Below are 23,310 nucleotides of genomic sequence, written 5' to 3' on the forward strand. Positions count from 1 at the left end.
GAGGGCGTAGAGTAATTTTTGCACATGCGGGTACCGGATTTTTTATTCTGATAGTACTTCGCTGATGTAGTATACGGGGCATTGTACTTTATATACACGCCCCTCTTCTTCTCTTTCTACGACAATTGTTGTGCTGATCACAGTAGAAGTTGCCGTGATGTACAGCATCATGTCTTCGTATTTCTTCGGAGGTGTGAGAACGGGTGAGGAGGTGAGGTATGCCTTGAGCCTCTTGAAAGCTTTGTTGGCTTCTTCTGTCCACTCGAACTTGTCTGTCTTCTTTAGCAATTTAAAGAAAGGTAACCCTTTTTCGCCCAGTCTAGATATGAAATGATTGAGGGCCGCCATGCAGCCTGTTAGTTTCTGCACATCTTTGACACTTCGAGGAGGGCCCATCTCTGTTATGGCTCGAATTTGCTTGGCGCTTGCTTCGATTCCGTGATGACTGACCAAGAATCTGAGGAGTTGTCCTGAGGGAACTTCGAATACACACTTGTTTGGGTTCAATTTCCACCTCCATCTTTTCAAGTTTTGGAAGGTTTGCTTTAAGTCTTCAATTAGTGTATCCGGGTTCTTTGTCTTTACTACTACGTCATCCACGTATGCTTCTATGTTTTCGCCGATCTGATCACCGAGGCACGTTTGGATAGCTCTTTGGTAAGTGGCACCAGCATTCTTGAGTCCAAAAGATAGTATAACAACCCGGGTTTTTGGAGAAGCCAAAAATATGAACTTTTTAAAATTTTTCATGCAAATGTGTGAAGCATATAGATACTAGGTCAAACAAAGAACAATTTATAAATAAATTGTTGCATACATATAGTGTTGCTTGTTGGAGTTTGTTGGAGTCCCTTAGTTGGTTTTGGGTTTTGTGTTGGAGAGCACAAGTCCGTAGCAAATCCTTATGACTCCTTCTGGAATCTCTCATGAATCCTTCTACCTCTCTCTCTCTCTCAATTCATCTCTTTAGTTTCGAACCCCTTGACCTAAATTCTATAATCAACCAACTATCTTTATCAACTCAATGCCCGTGAATTGCCAACCCTTGACATGGACCCCACTACCCCTAGTTGACCTCTAGTGGACCCCACTAGGAGGTGTACAAGTTGGTGACACATGTATACAATATAGGAGCCTTGGTTTATTTAGAAAATAGGAAAGCCAATCTGGCTCAAGCACATGACCAACCAGCCCAAGCAACAGAGTCGGCCCAGCTCGCCTCCTCGGCCCATGACCACCTCACCTCCCAACCGGCCTCTCCCACTTGAGCTAGAGGCCCAACCCGTCACCCCATCCTCTTTTGGCCCACGCAAAGCAGTAGCAGCCCAACAACTGAGTCCCCCCTCTCCTTGCCTGGCCGGCCTCCCAGCCGAAAGCCCAACAGCTGCAGCGTAGTGCCCATGCCCTAGCAAGCAGCCGCTCCTAGCCGACGCTGCTAGACCACGTGCGAGCGCCAGACACCGCCCCGTGTTCCACGCCACACAATGCGCACCGCGTGCCCCTTCCCTACATGGAAGCCGAGGATCGCCGTCCACAATGCCTGGAGCCCTAGCCGCTCGCCCTATAAAAACACAACAACCGGCCGCCCCTCTTCTTCTTCCTCCAAGCCGCCGCCGCTCTCCACAACCATCGCCACGCCCATGCCAAGTCGCCACGGCCACGACCTTGCTCTCCACCGGAGCCGTGCACCACTGCTTTGAGCTCGCCGTGGAGGCACTCAACACGACACACCGTGCCACCGATGCCGGGCTCCATCGTCCTCACTACCGGTGGCCCCTCATCGGTCCACTCCGCTGCCAGGACTGCTCCACTGCGTGTCCATCTCTTCGTCCGCAAGCACCTCCAGCCGAGCCGTGCCCACCACGCCCTGCAAAGCCTTGCCTTCAGCCACCGATGACAGCTGCAGCTGCTCCATCGACCATCACCGGCCACCGGCTCTCCTCCACCATGATGTCGAGCCAAGAACTGGTGGCCAGGATCACCACGTCCGGCTGCAGCAGCACCAGCCGCGAGCTCCATCCTTGGCTGCCGCGGTCACCACCTCGCTGAGCACCTCTTCATCCCCATCAGGAGGCATGCCCCTGCATGTGCTCCAAGCCTCCGGACAGCAGCAGCAGCCCTTCCTCGCTATGCACCACCGACCACTTCGCTGATGGACCGCAACATCTTCCTGGTGTCGACCATCATCATCTTCTGTGACTGGCCTTCGAGCCATGTAACTCTATGTGTAGGGAAGAAGCCGGCCCCTTGCGACGTCTTTCACGAACCATGGTCGAGCTCCATCCAATAGCCACCACCGAGCCCCTCTTTCCAACCCTGACTTTGCTTACTAGCCATGGCATTCCAAACATGGGACACGTAGACCGAGGCCACCTCCAGCCTTCGAACACAAGCACACACACGTGACTAACCCAAGCCAAATCAAACTGCCAGAGTTCCAAGAACACAGGTGTGGTTGCCGACTACCATTGAAGCATTCTCTAAAGCCACGCCTTGTCCACCGTGAACCACGCTGTAACACCTCGGGTGTTAGCCTTGCATAACTTGACTTGCATAACATGAGCATGAGCATCAAGCATTCATAAATCATCATTTACAATTGAAACATTTGATCGAAACATATGAAACATTGCTTGTTATCTCGTGTTTCTTAGAACATATGCATATGATCTTGTACAAATGAATGCAAGTGGGTAGTGCTAGTCACTAAAACACCTTAGCTACACTTAGGTTAACAAAAGGAACCTTGTTCATGAAGGCCACATTTCATGATCAAGCACTTAAGTGATATTTCATGTGTTGACCTGAATAGCTATATGAGTGACTACTACATGAAATGCTTAAATGACCTTGCAAATTGTTTTAACATGCTTAGAGTATCATCATGAACAACTTTGGTATTTAGGGCTAGGGCTAAATTGGTCATTTAGTCAGGGTTTGAGTATGTATCATGTTTTCAAAGTGACATGTTTGACTAAAGTTGAACTAGGTGTTAGAGACCTTGCATGGAGGAGTTCACTAAAGCAAAGTTGGAGTGTTTGACATAAGGAACAACTTTTATTTTTGGGTCATGGACTGATTCAGCTTCTAACATGCTTGAATGGGTCCCACAAAAACCAGCAAAACCAAGCTTTCATTACTTAACAAATTTTTCTAAGTCCTTTTTACAATGGCAGTTGACAGGCTCAACTTTGGACTGATTTTTCTCCCTATCTGTTGCAAATTAGAAGAAGGTTTCTTAAGGGATATAGTAGATGGTACATAGAGCTACAAGTTTGTTAATTACGGTTTTCGATTTCGTAGCACGGTTTAAGTGAACGAGCGCCGTCAAAACTGGCTGTCAGGCGTCCATCGCGGTGTCTGAATCGGCTGATCGGCTGTCTTCGGTGGCCGACCGTTGCCAGGATAGAGCCGCTGCGTGGAGCCAGCGGCTGGCCACGCATCGTCGGCGTCCTGCCCTGCGCGGCAGAGCCAGGCCCAGGCCGTCTTTATCACTCGCAGCGCTCGCCCGCTCCCACCCATAGCCCCATTTTTCATTTTCGCGGCCTCCTTCGCTCACCCACAGCCGCCACCGTAGCTCAGGTGCGCCGCCGACGCCATTGCTGGCGCCAGCTCACCCTCGTCACCCCTCTGTCACCACTGAAGCCGCGTAGTGCCCCCTCAGTCCCACCGTGCCTACATTGCCAGCCGAAGAAGCACGGTAAGCTCCCGTGCCACGTGCGGTCCTTGCCGGTGCTCCACCGCCGCAACCGTCGTCGTAGCCGCACCGACTCCGACCTCCATTCGCTGAGTTAGTTGGTAAAATGGTTTTGCCGTAGCTCGTTTATACTTGGCCGGACCTCCTTTCGAGCCTTCACGGCCAACTCCAGCACCTTGCCGTCGTTCCGCCCACCGTGCCGTCATAGCCACCCGCCATGGTCGCCGGTGATGAGCTTCGGTGCTCCTTCTAGCCGTACGAAGGCCACCATCGGGTGCGGGTGGATGAGTAGACCACGTAGGCGTAGTCGATACCACCAGCAAGTTCACCGGCGACGAGCTAGGGCCGTGCCGCGTCGAACGGAACCGCCTCCCCTATTTTCAGTCACTGACAAGTGGGCCCGGCTGACCGGTGGGCCCCGGTTGCCAGTGACTGGTATTAGAAAGCTAGTTCATTCTTTTCAGATTTAAACCCTAATTTCATGTGTTTTGTTATTTTTGTATCTTTAGTTTGGTAGCTCCTAAAATTGTAAAATAAATATGGTTGTGTTCCTTAGGAAGTGTAGTATTTAGGAAAAATATGTTCTTGGCTTCAACAGTAGAAATTTCTGGAGATTTAAATAGGGATTTCAAATGTGCTTTTGAATGCATTCAAATTTGTTTATTTTATATCTAGAGTTCCTGTGCTCCAAAAATTATGAAATTTTTGTGGTAGGCTATTCTTGTCATACATGAGCTTGGATAAAAATTTGAGGACCAGTGCATGTGTAGATCCATAGTTAAAGATTTTCCTTTTATAAATAGTCAATCCTTGCATGAATTTTTATAAATTAATTATGAGTCCAAAATTCATGAAATTTATTGGAGGTAATACTAGTACCATATGGATGTTAAGAAAAATAGGAAATCTGTTGCTTGACACTTTTCAATATAGTTTTCTATTTATGCTATTTTAAGCCATTATGCCTTGTCATTTTTGTATAGGATGTTCTACTTAGTAAAATGACATGAAATTTTTATAGTAGTCCTTTGATAGCATTAGTAAGGCTCTGTAAATTTTTGAGAATTTATTAAGCACATCTGATATATATTCATTATTTAACCTAGATATCCAAATAAAATAATAAAGGCAATTTAATAAATAGTTTGGGCTTTGCCATTATATTATCTTAACTATATTTGGTATGCTTAAACTGTTGGTAGGTTCTAGTTTGTCAAATTTTGAATGATTACATAAAGTAGAAGTATTCTTACTTTATATTGCATGTTAAGTCATTTCCGGACTGGTTCTAGAGTGTGAGGATATGCATGTTGAAACTGATGTGTACTGTAAAATGGTTAATAACAAAGTCGTAGAGAATTTGATAAGCTTTCCAGAAAGTCCAGGATCACTGCTTTTGGATTTGTAGAACTCCAGTTATGGGTAAAACAAGTGGCTACTATTTATGGCCTAGTCGATGCATTGTAGAAGTAGTTAAGTAGTAATCGAGAAGAGATATGCACCTACTCAAACAACATGATGCACTTGTTAACATATATGCATTCGTAATACTTATACCATACTCATGCATCTAGGATCGGAGGAAGAGATCACGTTGCTGGAATTCGAAGAAGCAGAGGAAGGGAACCCGCAGGAGGATCCGCAAGCCGCAGCTCCCGAAGGCGTGGAGCAGAACCCTGAAGAGCTTCCGGAGTGCCCTGACCACCGTCCTACTTCCTTTCTGCGAGGCAAGCCCCAGAGCATTATAAGTCTCCTAGTAATTTACAAATGTTTACTTACGTATTTATGATTGATGCATTAGGTTATAAGAGTTGAATGAAACCACTTGATGCATGTACATTCCTTGTCCAGATATTACACCTTTAACCGGTATAGGTCCAGGATCGAATATATATGCTTAGCCATGCTTAGACCGGTAGAAGTCGGGTGATGTCCTGTCACCTGTGAGATATAGGTGGATACCGGAGCACGGTTGGCTATATCTGCTATCGTGGAACAGAACCATGAGGTAAAAGTAAATTGAGACCGGACGGGAAGTCGATAGGGAAGCAACAAGGCATGGAGGTCTTGGGTGTGGACTTATCCCCGTCTGTGTCGATTAAGGACTGTACCGTTGTTGGCGCTTCTGACAAGATTGAACGCATGCCTCTCACTTAGCTGGCCGGATAACTCGTTCCGACCGCGAAGCCGAGTAATTCAACTCAGGCCGGGAATCGTTCTGTTGTGCGCTTCTTCCGAGGAATGATCAGACTGAGCCCAAGGGCAGGTTTGGCCTGAGCATCCTGGCATTTGGTGTTCCAGATTGTGCGGCGCAGTATGAACCCGCGAAATGTGTACCGGAGTTGTACCAAAGGTGACCTAAGACTATCGTGGCTGGTAGATCTGGGTTTGTGTTAGGAATAAATTCCCAGCTGGTTGAAATCGATTCGAATCACCGTCTCTCCCGGATAGTGAGAAACTTGGCTAGTCCCAACATCGTAGCAGCTATATTATGAAACATGGTGGTTCAGATGAATATGGAATTACAATACCTGCTATGGTTACTATTGTATGCTTCTAAATGATATACCACATGTTTGGCACAGGACAGTTGCTAATCTAGAAATGGATAGTTATAATTAACTTGATAAAGGAATCATAATTTTTCAACGGGTAATTGCCTTTTACGCAAAATGTTGTCAAGTTACGTCCACTTATACAGCCTTGCATGATCCTTGGAGTCATTTTATTTCTGGTTCATGACGGGTAAGTCTAGCTGAGTACCTTCTCGTACTCAGGGTTTATTTTCCCATTGTTGCAGATGGCACTGTGTATCATGGTTATTGCAAGAGTTGCTTCTATCCCACTGTGGATGAGGAGTAAGCCTTGGGCAGGCTTCCTTAGTAATTCCTATCTTTGCTTTTGTGGATCGTGATCTGGTCTGGCGCTGTATCAAACTATGTTGGAAACTTTATCTTCGAACTTATTTGCTTCCGCTTAATTTATCAAACTCAGTTTGTAATAACTTTTATTCGTACTCTGATGATGAAAAGTATCTGTGAACTTTATGTAATATGTGACATGTATGTTGAATCCTGTACGATCTTGGTTGTTGTAAATCATTTATCGAGACCCGTCGTGGTACTCGACGGACTACCAGGTTTATATGGGTTCAAGTATGACAGTGCAACCGCTTGCGGATTGCCATTATACTTGTATTCTTATAAATTGGTCAGTTCTGCGACAGCTGGTATCAGAGCAAGATTCAACGTTAATTGTCACAAGTGTATTTAAAAAACAAAAGTTTTTGTTTTTCAAAAACCCTTCCCTAGCAACTATTAGTTATATAATAGGTATTTGAAATCTAAAGTGTGCCAATGATCACTTTCCTTATGCCCAAATTAAGGACTATTAGGTGGCTATTTAAGTACTAACATGGGGGTTTTTACTTCGTCGTCCATACGGCGTGCTATAGTATGGATGCCATTCACTTGAGTGGTAATGTATGGATCAAATGCCTCTACGCCAAGGTAAGATGAGAGTATGACCGCAAGATGTGAGTGTGCGGTCGGGAAGAGTTAGCTTTGGTACGGCTATGTATACATGCTTGCATGTGTATATGGTACGTATTTAATTGTGGGTTAAATTCTTATCGGGTAGATTGATACGGAAGTATATGTATGGGTATACATATATGGAAGTATTTACAATTACATTCTGCATATTTCATTATGGGTTTAGGGCTGAAATGAAATTTTATACAGGTACACTAACAACGAAATGTGTAGCTCGACTAGTTACGCTAATTATGAGAGAACGTATGTATGCCACCGTGTCTACCGTTAGAAACAAATTTTTCCTAAGTTTGTAAGGACGTACGGCACGAGCATGCATCATGTTAAATTACCATTCACATAATTACATTGTTCCTCCCCTTATAAAGATTCTTACTCGGTTATGTAACTCTTATCCATTATGGCATTGTCTCACTAAGGGGTACATGTTAATGGTGCAGATGGCACGCACCAAGCAGACTGCTCGCAAGTCCACCGGAGGAAGAGCTCCTAGCCATCAGCTTGCTCCACGTACCCGTCAACGTCACACGTTCCTTGGAGAGTTTGGGATGCCTACACTTTTGTGGAGAGTGCTCAGCTATGTAGGTTATCTTGATGGAATGGAACCCCGCTACTTCTGGGCGAATGAGCGGTTGGGAGAAGGTCTCTTAGTTACTGTGGAGGCCGTTGTTCGTCCCCGAGGTGACGATTCTGAGTGGACCGGCTGGTGTTATGAGTCAACTGGTAGGACTGCTGAAGAAGCAGCTGGCAGGGCAGCCTTTGGGATCTTGAGGGATATCATGGATCGTTTTCCTCAAGAGCTGGCAGCCGCTTTGGTTGGAGTCTTTCCAAGAGGTAATCCCTCCACTAACTCATGGCAGCAGGCAAGAGGAAGATCTTTGGAGATTGGTGCAGCGGAAGGGCAGAACAGTGATAACCCTGCAATGAGCGCCATGTTCGCAATGATGAGAGTGTTAGATGGAGTTGAGGGTAGCCTCAGACGTGTGTCTGGTGCACTTGGTCATGCCCATGAGGATCAACGTCAGCTTCAGAGGGAGCACGACGCCGAGATTGAGAGGCTCACTAAAGAGATGACTCGGTTAACTCACCAGCGAAATGCAGCTTGGTCCCGAGAAGATGTCCTAAGGGCTCGATAGTTTGAGCTGGGACAGCAGCTGGCCAATGCTGAAGAATACAACGATAATCTGCATGAAGAGGTTCATCTACTGCACAATCAGCTCCACCCTTATGTCCCACCGGGAGCCGCAGAAATGGATCTAGAAGGATACGAGGAAGGTGAAGAAGAAGAAGTGGCACCTGAAGAGGAAGTCGAACCTGAGGAAGGAAATGATTCTACGTCTGACCTCGATAGTGATCATGATGAGGATTAGATCGCTTCGCCTTTAGTGGAAGGACTAATGTATCACCTCTATTTATGTAATGGACATGTAGTTTGAAGTTGGCATTAGTAACCAGACTATCATGTAATGTTAATCGCATGTGTGGACGAACGTCAATGCAATTCCAGTTCTTTGTCGGTAATCACGCTTTAAAATTTGCATGCGTTATGAGCACGATAAGTGGTCAAATTGGTGATGTCATGTTGCGAGAAAGAATTATTATGCCTCTGTTTTTATTGTGATTTTGAGAATTTTCTCCAGTAATTTCAGTTTGGCATGAGTACCTAATTCATCTGCAATCTCTTGGCATCAACCAATAATCACTTATTGTTGCAACTTCGCAGATGACGCGCACCCGTGCATGAGCTAGTAGCAGCCAGGATGGCAACCATGATGACTTGCCACCCCCACCCCCACCGTCTGCTTAGGAGTTCTTTGCCCAGTTCCTTGGTAGCCAGAGGACAATGGAAGAAGCCTTGCGCCTTATCGCGCAAAACACTGCTCGTGGCCACCCACAGCAACCAGGGGCCGAGCCAAATCAGCACAGTTCATTCAAGGAGTTTCTGGACACGAAGCCGCCGATCTTCAAGGTGGCTGAGGAACCACTGCAGGCCGATGAGTGGCTGAATACCATCGAGCAGAAATTTCATCTGCTAAGGGTCACAGAGCACCTGAAAGCAGAATATGCTTCTCACCAATTACAAGGACCAGCAGGAATCTGGTGGACGCACTTTCTGTCGTCTCTGCCTGCTAATGCGAGAGTGACCTGGGATCAATTCAAGCTGGCTTTTAGGGGACACCATATTCCCCCGGGCCTGATGCGCATGAAAGCAGCAGAATTTATGAGGCTCACTCAGGGAACAAAGTCACTCACAGAATATATGCACGCATTCAACAACTTGTCAAGATATGCTCCAAGTTTCGTGGATACTAAAGAGAAAAAGATTGAGAGTTTCAAGCGAGGGTTGGGTACCAAGTTAATGAAGACGATGGCAAATTCTCGATGTGCCACGTACAACGAGTTTATTAGTGATGCCTTGACCTAAGAAAACCACAACAACATGCATGCAGTTGCTAAAGGTCGCAAGAGGGCCTATGAGGCCGGTGCATCCGGGTCTTTCCAGTCAAAAGCGCCTATCACAGCTAGGCCACAATTCCGTCCACCTGCACCCAAGTTCAGGCCTCCACCACCAAAAGCTCAGAATAATAGGCCACAGAAACCCTTTCGTAAGGCGTTCACTATTGCCTTACCAAAAGGAAATGGCAATCAGGACAGCTCCACAGGATTCAGAAGTAATCAACCATGTTTCAACTGCAACCAACTGGGTCATTGGTCCAAGGAGTGCCCCCACCCCAAGAGGAATGGCAACCCAAATCAGAACAATCAGAGGCAGGTGAATGCCAGGGCACGTCAGGGACAAGTGCACTATACCGCTGTGGAGGAAGTGCCCGCCGGAGAAGTTGTCACGGCTGGTATGTTTCTCGTCAACAAGCATCCCGCTGTTGTTTTATTTGATTCGGGAGCTTCTCATTCATTTATGAGTCAAGCATTTGCATCTAGACATGATCAAGAAATAATAGAAGTAAGTAAAGGGGGTTTTAACATAAGTTCAGCAGGGGGAACTGTTACTACCAAAAAGATAGTCAAAAATGTACTCATCTTGATACAAGGGAGGGAGTACACCACAGATTTGATAATATTGCCGAGATTGTCGATAAGTGTAATCTTAGGCATGAATTGGATGAAGTATCATGGTGCTCTTATTGACACTAGCACCCGTACTATCATGTTGAGAGAACCTACGGGAGGGAATGCTTTTCTAGTTCCACTCTCCCACGATTTCGAACCCCAACATTTAGCCTGTGCTATCCAAGCCACCACAATATGTGATATCCCAGTGGTTTGTGAGTTTCCGGATGTATTTCCAGAGGAATTACCAGGTCTACCACCGGATAGGGACGTGGAATTTAAGATCGAATTAGTGCCAGGTACCGCACCCATATCCAGAAGGCCATATAGAATGCCACCCAATGAGTTAGCAGAACTTAAGGTTCAATTGCAAGATCTATTGGACAAAGGTCTTATCCAACCTAGCTCATCTCCGTGGGGATGCCCAGCATTGTTTGTGAAAAAGAAGGATAAGTCACTGAGGATGTGTGTAGATTACAGACCACTCAATGCTGTGACCATCAAGAACAAATATCCGTTACCCCGCATCGACATCTTGTTCGATCAGCTAGCGAAGGCAAAGGTATTCTCCAAAATTGACTTGAGATCAGGTTACCATCAGATAAAGATCAGACCGGAGGATATACCCAAAACTGCTTTCTCTACTAGGTACGGCTTATATGAGTATTTGGTTATGTCTTTCGGACTAACAAATGCTCCAGCCTATTTCATGTACCTAATGAACTCGGTATTCATGCCCGAACTTGATAAGTTCGTGGTCGTGTTTATCGATGACATATTGATTTATTCAGAAAATGAGTCAGATCATGAAGAGCATCTGAGGATTGTCCTATCCAGACTGAGGGAACATAAACTTTATGCCAAGTTTAGCAAATGTGAATTTTGGATGAGCAAAGTACCTTTCTTAGGTCACATATTATCAAGAGATGGAATCTCAGTAGACCCATCAAAAGTACAAGAGGTCATGGATTGGAAAGCCCCAACTTCGGTGCATGAAGTTCAGAGTTTTCTAGGGTTAGCAGGATACTATCGTCGGTTTATTCCAGACTTCTCAAAGATAGCTAAGCCTATGACCAGACTACTTTAGAAAGATGAGAAGTACAAGTGGACACCAGAATGTGAAACAGCTTTTCACACCCTCAGAACTTTGTTGACTACAGCACCAGTGCTAGCACAACCAGACATTGAGAAGCCTTTTGATGTATTTTGTGATGCATCAGGAATAGGTTTGGGATGTGTACTTATGCAAGAAGGGAGAGTAATTGCATATGCCTCTCGGCAACTGAGAAAACATGAAGTCAACTACCCTACACATGATTTGGAACTTGCAGCCGTTGTCCATGCATTGAAGATATGGAGACATTACTTGTTGGGCAATGTATGTCATATCTATACTGACCATAAAAGCCTCAAGTATATCTTTACCCAGCCAGAACTGAACATGAGACAACGTAGATGGTTGGAATTGATTAAGGACTATAATTTGGAAGTGCATTACCATCCGGGTAAAGCTAATGTAGTAGCCGATGCACTTAGTCGAAAGTCCCATTGTAACACTATGGAAGCACTATTGGAAGATGGATTCAACTTGCTACATCCTGCTGTACTATACAATATCACAATCAGTTGTTCGCTTGAGGGCAAAATCATAGAGCTACAGCAGACAGATGTTGGAATAAGTCACATCAAGAGAAAAATGTGAGAGCAAGAAACAAAACATTTTAGATGGGACGCAAGAGGTGTATTATGGTTTGAGGACCGACTAGTGGTGCCAAAAGACCGTGAGCTAAGGAATCAAATTTTAGAAGAAGCTCACTCGTCCAAATTGTCTATCCACCCGGGTAGTAGTAAAATGTATCAAGATTTGAAAACCCGTTTTTGGTGGACTAAGATGAAGAAAGAGATCGCAGCCTATGTTGCTAGGTGTGATAACTGCAGTAGAGTGAAAGCCGTTCATATGAAAACCGCTGGATTACTTCAGCCACTGCCTATTCCAGGGTGGAAATGGGAGGAGATCAGTATGGACTTTATCACAGGCCTTCCAACAACACCACAGGGTCACGATTCAATCTAGGTCATTGTTGATCGTCTCACCAAGTCAGCACACTTTATACCCGTGAACACGTGGTATATAGTTGGGAAATACGCTGAAATATACGTTGCCCAGATCGTGAAATTGCATGGAGTACCCAGGACCATAATCTCAGATAGAGGACCACAGTTCATAGCTCGTTTCTGGGAGCACTTACACCAAGCTTTGGGAACCAAGCTAATCAGAAGTTCAGCTTATCATCCGCAAACTTCAGGACAGACAGAGCGAGTGAACCAAATCCTAGAAGATTTACTTAGGGCTTGTGTTATATCTTCAAAAGGTTCATGGGAGAAATGGTTACCTTTAGCTGAATTCTCCTATAACAACAGTTATCAAGCGAGTATCAAAATGGCTCCATTTGAAGCCTTGTATGGCAGAAAGTGCAGAACTCCATTGAATTGGATTGAGCCCGGTGAAAGGAGATATTTTGGTATTGATTTTGTCAATGAAGCCGAAGAACAAGTACGTATCATCCAACAGCACATGAAGGCAGCTCAATCAAGACAGAAGAGTTATGCCGATAGAAGAAGAAGACCACTAACTTTTGAAGTAGGTGACTATGTGTACTTGAGAGTATCACCCATGAAAGGTGTGAAGAGATTTGGGATGAAAAAGAAGCTTTCACCAAGATATGTAGGGCCATACAAAATTTTGGAACGAAAAGGAAATGTTGCGTACAAGCTACAACTACCACCAGAGATGAGTGCAATCTTTGATGTGTTCCATGTTTCGCAGCTAAAGAAATGTCTTCGAGTACCGGAAGAAGCTATTGCACCCACCAACGTGCAACTTCAATCGGATTTGACCTATGAAGAAAAGCCAATTCGAGTATTAGAAGAGATGGAGAGAGTAACAAGGAGTAAGATTATTAAGTTCTATAAGGTGGTGTGGAACAATCACAGTGAACAAGATGCTACATGGGAAAGAGAAGATTATCTGCAAGAAGTTTATCCCGCCTTTTTCCAAGAATGGTAGGTCTTGCAAATCTCGGGACGAGATTTTTATAAGGGGGAGGGGCTGTAACACCTCGGGTGTTAGCCTTGCATAACTTGACTTGCATAACATGAGCATGAGCATCAAGCATTCATAAATCATCATTTACAATTGAAACATTTGATCGAAACATATGAAACATTGCTTGTTATCTCGTGTTTCTTAGAACATATGCATATGATCTTGTACAAATGAATGCAAGTGGGTAGTGCTAGTCACTAAAACACCTTAGCTACACTTAGGTTAACAAAAGGAACCTTGTTCATGAAGGCCACATTTCATGATCAAGCACTTAAGTGATATTTCATGTGTTGACCTGAATAGCTATATGAGTGACTACTACATGAAATGCTTAAATGACCTTGCAAATTGTTTTAACATGCTTAGAGTATCATCATGAACAACTTTGGTATTTAGGGCTAGGGCTAAATTGGTCATTTAGTCAGGGTTTGAGTATGTATCATGTTTTCAAAGTGACATGTTTGACTAAAGTTGAACTAGGTGTTAGAGACCTTGCATGGAGGAGTTCACTAAAGCAAAGTTGGAGTGTTTGACATAAGGAACAACTTTTATTTTTGGGTCATGGACTGATTCAGCTTCTAACATGCTTGAATGGGTCCCACAAAAACCAGCAAAACCAAGCTTTCATTACTTAACAAATTTTTCTAAGTCCTTTTTACAATGGCAGTTGACAGGCTCAACTTTGGACTGATTTTTCTCCCTATCTGTTGCAAATTAGAAGAAGGTTTCTTAAGGGATATAGTAGATGGTACATAGAGCTACAAGTTTGTTAATTACGGTTTTCGATTTCGTAGCACGGTTTAAGTGAACGAGCGCCGTCAAAACTGGCTGTCAGGCGTCCATCGCGGTGTCTGAATCGGCTGATCGGCTGTCTTCGGTGGCCGACCGTTGCCAGGATAGAGCCGCCGCGTGGAGCCAGCGGCTGGCCACGCATCGCCGGCGTCCTGCCCTGCGCGGCAGAGCCAGGCCCAGGCCATCTTTATCACTCGCAGCGCTCGCCCGCTCCCACCCATAGCCCCATTTTTCATTTTCGCGGCCTCCTTCGCTCACCCGCAGCCGCCACCGTAGCTCAGGTGCGCCGCCGACGCCATTGCTGGCGCCAGCTCGCCCTCGTCACCCCTCTATCACCACTGAAGCCGCGTAGTGCCCCCTCAGTCCCACCGTGCCTACATTGCCAGCCGAAGAAGCACGGTAAGCTCCCGTGCCACGTGCGGTCCTCGCCGGTGCTCCACCGCCGCAACCGTCGTCGTAGCCGCACCGACTCCGACCTCCATTCGCTGAGTTAGTTGGTAAAATGGTTTCGCCGTAGCTCGTTTATACTTGGCCGGACCTCCTTTCGAGCCTTCACGGCCGACTCCGGCACCTTGCCGTCGTTCCGCCCGCCATGCCGTCATAGCCGCCCGCCATGGTCGCCGGTGATGAGCTTCGGTGCTCCTTCTAGCCGTACGAAGGCCACCATCGGGTGCGGGTGGATGAGTAGACCACGTAGGCGTAGTCGATACCACCAGCAAGTTCACCGGCGACGAGCTAGGGCCGTGCCGCGTCGAACGGAACCGCCTCCCCTATTTTTAGTCGCTGACAAGCGGGCCCGGCTGACCGGTGGGCCCCGGTTGCCAGTGACTGGTATTAGAAAGCTAGTTCATTCTTTTCAGATTTAAACCCTAATTTCATGTGTTTTGTTATTTTTGTATCTTTAGTTTGGTAGCTCCTAAAATTGTGAAATAAATATGGTTGTGTTCCTTAGGAAGTGTAGTATTTAGGAAAAATATGTTCTTGGCTTCAACAGTAGAAATTTCTGGAGATTTAAATAGGGATTTCAAATGTGCTTTTGAATGCATTCAAATTTTTTTATTTTATATCTAGAGTTCCTGTGCTCCAAAAATTATGAAATTTTTGTGGTAGGCTGTTCTTGTCATACATGAGCTTGGATAAAAATTTGAGGACCAGTGCATGTGTAGATCCATAGTTAAAGATTTTCCTTTTATAAATAGTCAATCCTTGCATGAATTTTTATAAATTAATTATGAGTCCAAAATTCATGAAATTTATTGGAGGTAATACTAGTACCATATGGATGTTAAGAAAAATAGGAAATCTGTTGCTTGACACTTTTCAATATAGTTTTCTATTTATGCTATTTTAAGCCATTATGCCTTGTCATTTTTGTATAGGATGTTCTACTTAGTAAAATGACATGAAATTTTTATAGTAGTCCTTTGATAGCATTAGTAAGGCTCTGTAAATTTTTGAGAATTTATTAAGCACATCTGATATATATTCATTATTTAACCTAGATATCTAAATAAAATAATAAAGGCAATTTAATAAATAGTTTGGGCTTTGCCATTATATTATCTTAACTATATTTGGTATGCTTAAACTGTTGGTAGGTTCTAGTTTGTCAAATTTTGAATGATTACATAAAGTAGAAGTATTCTTACTTTATATTGCATGTTAAGTCATTTCCGGACTGGTTCTAGAGTGTGAGGATTTGCATGTTGAAACTGATGTGTACTGTAAAAATGGTTAATAACAAAGTCGTAGAGAATTTGATAAGCTTTCCAGAAAGTCCAGGATCACTGCTTTTGGATTTGAAGAACTCCAGTTATGGGTAAAACAAGTGGCTACTATTTGTGGCCTAGTCGATGCATTGTAGAAGTAGTTAAGTAGTAATCGAGAAGAGATATGCACCTACTCAAACAACATGATGCACTTGTTAACATATATGCATTCGTAATACTTATACCATACTCATGCATCTAGGATCGGAGGAAGAGATCACGTTGCTGGAATTCGAAGAAGCAGAGGAAGGGAACCCGCAGGAGGATCCGCAAGCCGCAGCTCCCGAAGGCGTGGAGCAGAACCCTGAAGAGCTTCCGGAGTGCCCTGACCACCGTCCTACTTCCTTTCTGCGAGGCAAGCCCCGGAGCATTATAAGTCTCCCAGTAATTTACAAATGTTTACTTACGTATTTATGATTGATGCATTAGGTTATAAGAGTTGAATGAAACCACTTGATGCATGTACATTCCTTGTCCAGATATTACACCTTTAACCGGTATAGGTCCAGGATCGAATATATATGCTTAGCCATGCTTAGACCGGTAGAAGTCGGGTGATGTCCTGTCACCTGCGAGATATAGGTGGATACCGGAGCACGGTTGGCTATATCTGCTATCGTGGAACAGAACCATGAGGTAAAAGTAAATTGAGACCGGACGGGAAGTCGATAGGGAAGCAACAAGGCATGGAGGTCTTGGGTGTGGACTTATCCCCGTCTGTGTCGATTAAGGACCATACCGTTGTTGGCGCTTCTGACAAGATTGAACGCATGCCTCTCACTTAGCTGGCCGGATAACTTGTTCCGACCGCGAAGCCGAGTAATTCAACTCAGGCCGGGAATCGTTCTGTTGTGCGCTTCTTCCGGGGAACAATCAGACTGAGCCCAAGGGCAGGTTTGGCCTGAGCATCCTGGCATCTGGTGTTCCAGATTGTGCGGCGCAGTACGAACCCGCGAAATGTGTACCGGAGTTGTACCAAAGGTGACCTAAGACTATCGTGGCTGGTAGATCTGGGTTTGTGTTAGGAATAAATTCCCAGCTGGTTGAAATCGATTCAAATCGCCGTCTCTCCCGGATAGTGAGAAACTTGGCTAGTCCCAACATCGTAGCAGCTATATTATGAAACATGGTGGTTCAGATGAATATGGAATTACAATACCTGCTATGGTTACTATTGTATGCTTCTAAATGATATACCACATGTTTGGCACAGGACAGTTGCTAATCTAGAAATGGATAGTTATAATTAACTTGATAAAGGAATCATAATTTTTCAACGGGTAATTGCCTTTTATGCAAAATGTTGTCAAGTTACGTCCACTTATACAGCCTTGCATGATCCTTGGAGTCATTTTATTTCTGGTTCATGACGGGTAAGTCTAGCTGAGTACCTTCTCGTACTCAGGGTTTATTTTCCCATTGTTGCAGATGGCACTGTGTATCATGGTTATTGCAAGAGTTGCTTCTATCCCGCTGTGGATGAGGAGTAAGCCTTGGGCAGGCTTCCTTAGTAATTCCTATCTTTGCTTTTGTGGATCGTGATCTGGTCTGGCGCTGTATCAAACTATGTTGGAAACTTTATCTTCGAACTTATTTGCTTCCGCTTAATTTATCAAACTCGGTTTGTAATAACTTTTATTCATACTCTGATGATGAAAAGTATCTGTGAACTTTATGTAATATGTGACATGTATGTTGAATCCTGTACGATCTTGGTTGTTGTAAATCGTTTATCGAGACCCGTCGTGGTACTCGACGGACTACCGGGTTTATATAGGTTCAAGTATGACAGTGCAACCGCTTGCGGATTGCCATTATACTTGTATTCTTATAAATTGGTCGGTTCTGCGACAGCCCAAATGAGTCAAGCCTTGATCGCCGTCTCTGACATTACGACGGAGCTCTATCGCTCCTAGACACGCCGCACTCACTAGCACAAGACCGAACTTAGCCAAACGGATCCACGACGTAGGAGACACTGGAAAGGACTTGTCGCCTTTAAAACCTGTCGTGGCCAAGCCATGCCACGGCGAAGAGTTACCATGACCTCATCGTGAGCCCCGAAGCCGTAATTGGACCACATGGTATTGATCGCCGCATCATGGACTATAGGATTCCCTTTTTGTTTGCCCTGACGGTTCCGTGGAACCCTGTGCCCGTGTTTCACCACTGTTTCAGCTACCTCGAGTTACGAGAACATGCCGTCGAGATCTACCGGGACCCACACTAAAGGCCTTTTGAAGTAGTCACATTGCACAACCCATGGACAAAGCCCTGGTATGCACCGCATGACCTAGCACTGTGCCATCATTGTATCGAGTCCGTTCCCAACATTCTGGCTGCCTCGTTAAACGAGGGCGAGCCGTTGAGAAACCGTGTGATCCCCAGCATCGTACCAATGACAAGTGGAGTCTTTCCGACGTTTCGGTCGCCTTACCTTGCAAGTGCGTGCCATTGAGGAGATATCATAACCCCGTCTACTGTGAGCCATAACCTCTAGACCATGAACCCTAGTCGTATGTCTTATCGAGACCATGGAAAGCCCCATCTCGCATCTTTCCGTATATGCATATCTACCTTGTTGGGCCCTATTTTTACGACCTATCTGTCCATGACTGTCTTATAGGAATTCATCTATCACCCAGCTATGGAATGTGCTACTCCGTAGTCGTGTCGAGTTGCTACGTCTTTCGGTCGTGTTTGGTTCTTATCGCTGGTTGTTGGTGTTGTTGCCTGTGTGCCAAGCCTTCGAGCCAGCTAAGGGATCATACCTCATTCGGACATTACAATCATGAGATTTGTCTCGCCATGGCCGTGATGCCGAGTGTAACTCAACCCCTCACTCTTTAGTTGACTTCATAATACTATGAGTGTTAACTCCTACCTTTGGCCCTAGGACATGGTCGCAATGGATTCGATATCGATATCGATGCGGATATCACCCGCTCACATCGAGCCTTTCGTGACCTAGCCTGTGGGAGATGACCTGGGAGATAACAATCGTGGAACGATGGATGCCAACATGTGTTGGTATAGCTTGTAGCCACGAGTCTGCCTCACCATGACCATGGAGCTATGCCTCTCTCTTTCATTTGCTTCTTCATGCCCAAGCCCTTGTGTGTTTGTACCCCATTCGACCATCGCGTTTCATCGATCTCATGGTGACAACCGCACTGTTATGAATCAGAGAGATGACTTAGTGCCAGTGCACCCAGGTTGGGTACCCTATGGGTGGTTTGCACACTTGTATTCTTTAGTGAGTCGCTCCTTCCGATGCCCTATCTTCTATCGTGGCGTGTGTGCCGGAAGGAGTAGACCTCCGTTCTCTGCTGTTATTGCCCTATTAGCCCGCTCTGTTCGATCCCGCCTTGTCCATGGCAATTGGATCAAAGACCAAACTATCTCTTTTTAAGTTAGCAAAGCAATGGTTTATGTCGTACCTCGGACCCGTGCGTGTCGACCCAATCAGCCGTCTAAAAAGATGTGTCTGAGAACATGACATGGATGTGCCTAGCTAACCCCCGCTCCTTGTGTTTTGCTGAGCAACTCTCTTCTCGGTTCCTGATGTTATTATGTCGTGTGGATTGAGAGGACCCATTGCTATCCAATCTCTTTGCGCTACCGCATTCTACCATAGCGGACGAGCCGAAGTACATTGGAGCCATGTCACAATAGTGTTATTCGTTCTTGTCTGCTTCCTATATCCAATGGTGACTTGCGGGATAAGACTATAAGAGCCGAACCCCGTCGTTCTTCCTTCATTGGGCCCATCCCCTGATTCCTGTCCTTTCCATGACGCCCGGATCGAAGGACGTGAGCCATGATGTTGCTATGGATAAGCTTTAGCTTAAACCATCTATCCTAAAAGCCATACTGGCTTGGCCATGACTTAAGCTTGTGCTTAGCAAACCACCACTTGTGATTCTTTGGCCTAAGGAAATCGGACAACCGCCGAGAGGGCTAAGCCATGTATCTCTTATTGTCTCGATGGCGTTATTGGATTTCCTGCGTCTCGTCGTCTTTTTGAGTGTTGAGTGCTCTCTTGCCTTGCGTGTCGCTTCACAGAGTAGCTGATGATCGGACCAAGAGAACGTGGATGACGACAAGGACTGCAGAATGGAGTCAACGTAGGAGGAGGTGACCCCGCTAATGGAACACCAACGAATGGAGAATTGTACCACTACTACCTCTACATCGCAGGTGTCATGGCAGCACCCTCTTTTAGAGAATCCTATTAGACATTGCATAATATCTAGAACTGCTAGCGCTTTATAATTATTCCTTTGATAGTACCTCGATGCATGCTACTACCTGAGCCATTATTACCCTAATGCAACCCACTCTACCACGTCACCCTACTTTGCGCATTCGCTCGCTTATATATGCTTACTTGCCTGCTTGCTTGCATATTACACCACTATACTTATTATTAACTCCACTTCACATTATATTGGGGATGTGATGCTGGTGGTGAACCCCCTGGGAATGGTTTGGCTATGGGTGCTAGACTTGGTGGTGTGTGAGCGTGCTACGTGTGTCTTGGGTGCATGGAGAGTGAGGGTTGTGTCGACCGAGCTAGAATAATGACGAGCCTGGGGCGAGTCTTGCCATGTGGTGCTACCTGGGCACTTGGATATGGAATACTTGTGGCGGGTATATGGTAATTGGAGGTGGCCTTGGGTGTGAACCTATGATGGGAGGAGCCTAGGGTGGAGGTGCTATGGTGGCACATAAAATGGAAACCCTGATGAAGACATTCTGGCTTGGTCAATCCCTAAGGACTTACTAGTACTCAGACTCACCAGGAATCCTTACATCCCACTCGCCCTATATGGTGCAGGATGGTCAGACTACTTGGTAGAACAATGCCACTACTGCTAGGCGAACGTGTGCAAGGAGGTACGGGGCACGCGGTTCTCCCCAACACCCTTTTGAGACTTCAGGAGGCCTTGTGGACCCGGCTCTTGACATCTGGAGAGCCCCGGCTCTGTCTACGACTCACAGTATCAGCCATCCCGGACTAGACTTGGGATGTTCTAGGGCTGAGAGGTAGGGTGGCATCATTCTAGGCTAGCAAGTGACCGGAATTCTGCCTAGGAGATATATGGCTCCGAGGATGGCTAATCTTGTGGGTATGTAAAACCTCTGCAGAGTGTTTGGTTGATCTATCGATACATATGCTGACTTGTCGGCTATGGACCTTTCCTGGGTTTCACTTAAACTAGATAGGAGATGAGTCCCTCTTTCCTCCCTCCAGGGTTTGGGGTATCACCCGGTCGTGAGCCTCGGAGCTGCGGGCCGTTGAGACAAGGCCGAGAGGGAGTTGGCCTGTTGACCTGAGTGTGTGAGATGAGATGTGGTGTGGTGGTGTGGAGATGGTTGGTGGATGGATATGGATGGTGTGGTGGTGAATGTGTTAAAAATTGGATATTATTATTATTATATTACTAATGTTATTTACTTCTCATGCGCTAAGGATGCAAACCATAGCCAAATATTAGGATCGCCAGATCCCTTGTTTATCTTTTCCACTAAAGCTTATCTGTGCTGACCATGGCCTGCACACATCTGGCAGTGTGCAGATTTCCTGCTTCTCGGAGATGCTGACTTTAGAAGGATTAGAAGGTCTCGTGCCTACGCTCAAGTTTGGTTCGGAGATGGAATCTATGCTGCACTATGCCAACTCTGATGATGCCCGTGAAGGAGGAGCCTTCACTCGATAGTCTTCCGCTAGATTAACTCTGTAATAGGTGTGTTCCCTAGCGATGTAATATCTTGTATTCTTGTAATCTTACGATGTATGACTGTGACATCGACTGAAATATGATAATATGATGGAATCAGTTCTTGGTTTTATCATATTAAAATTCATTCTGTGGATTTTCCCTTTAAGGAAAATTGAGGATGTTTCAGTAGGCACCGAATGGAGTGATGAAAGATATCTTGCTCTGGTCTTGTTCCTTTAATGCGATCTAGTGATATCCTGAATAGCAATCAAGGAAGGATAATAGGGCAGATCCTGCTGTTGAATCAACTATCTGATCAATGTGTGGTAGCCCAAACAGATCTTTCAGGCAGTGTTTGTTGAGATCTGTGTAGTCGACAGACATGCGCCACTCGTCCGTATTCTTTTTCTATACCAGAACTAGGTTTGCTAGCCAATCTGGATGGAGGATTTCTCTGATGAATCCGACTGCCATTAGTTTTGTGATTTCTTTTTTAATTGTTGCCTTCTTGTCGGGTGAGAATCATCGTAGTTGTTGCTTCACAGGCTTGGAGCCTTCATTGATATCAATTCTGTGCTCAGCCAACTCTCTTGGGACCCCTGGCATGTCGGCCGGATTCCAAGCGAAGATATCTTTGTTGTCCCAAAGAAAATTGGTGAGCGCGAGTTCCTATTTTGCCGAGAGGTGGGCACTGATGGTTGCTGTTTTAGAGGGATCACTGGTGCCCAGGTTGATTTGCTTGACGTCTACTTCTTTTGGTGGTGCTAGGATGCTGGGTTTTTTAGCCGGTATCACTAGCTCTTCTGTGCTCATTTCTGCTGCAACAGTGGCTATTTCTTTTCTTCCATTGGCGGCCTATGCTTTTGTTGCAATTTGGATTATCTGAACATCGCAGTCAAAAGCGCGCTTCAAATCACTCTGAAGAGAAAGGACACTGTTAGGCCCTGGCATCTTAAGCAACAGGTACGGATAATGTGGTATTGCCATGAATTTTGCTAGTGCTGGGCGCCCGAGGATTGCGTGATATGATGAATCGAAGTCCGCAACTTCAAACTTGATGAACTCTGTACGGTAGTTCGAGGGAGTCCCAAAAGTAACCGATAGAGTGATTTGTCCAAGCGACATTGCTGCCTTGCTGGGTACTATGCCATAGAAAGGCGTGCTTGTTGGTGTAATCATCCTAGCGAGTTGTAGTCCCATCTTCCTTAGAGTTTCTGAAAAAATAATGTTGAGTCTGGCTCCCCCATCGATTAGTACTTTCATAACAGTCATACCGGCAATAGTTGGGTCTAGAACCAGTGGGTAATGGCCTGCGTTTCCTACGCTAGTCCATTGGTCTTCTCTTGAAAATTGGATTGGATATTGCGACCAGTTGAGATATCTTGGAGTAGCCAGTTCTGCTGCCATGATGGTTCGCAGCGCTAGCTTTTCTTGATGTTTGCTTCTAGAATCTGGAACCCTAGCAAAGATTACTGCTACTGTCCCCTGGATTTTTGGAATCCTTTGTCTTCATGGTTGTCTTCTTCTTTTTTCTGATTGCCTTCTTTGGTATTCTCCTTACTATATTTCCTTGTGTATCAATCCTTGAAGGTGTAGC

This window comes from Miscanthus floridulus, chromosome 9 (assembly GCF_019320115.1).
Source record: "Miscanthus floridulus cultivar M001 chromosome 9, ASM1932011v1, whole genome shotgun sequence".
NCBI classification, from domain to species: Eukaryota; Viridiplantae; Streptophyta; class Magnoliopsida; order Poales; family Poaceae; genus Miscanthus; species Miscanthus floridulus.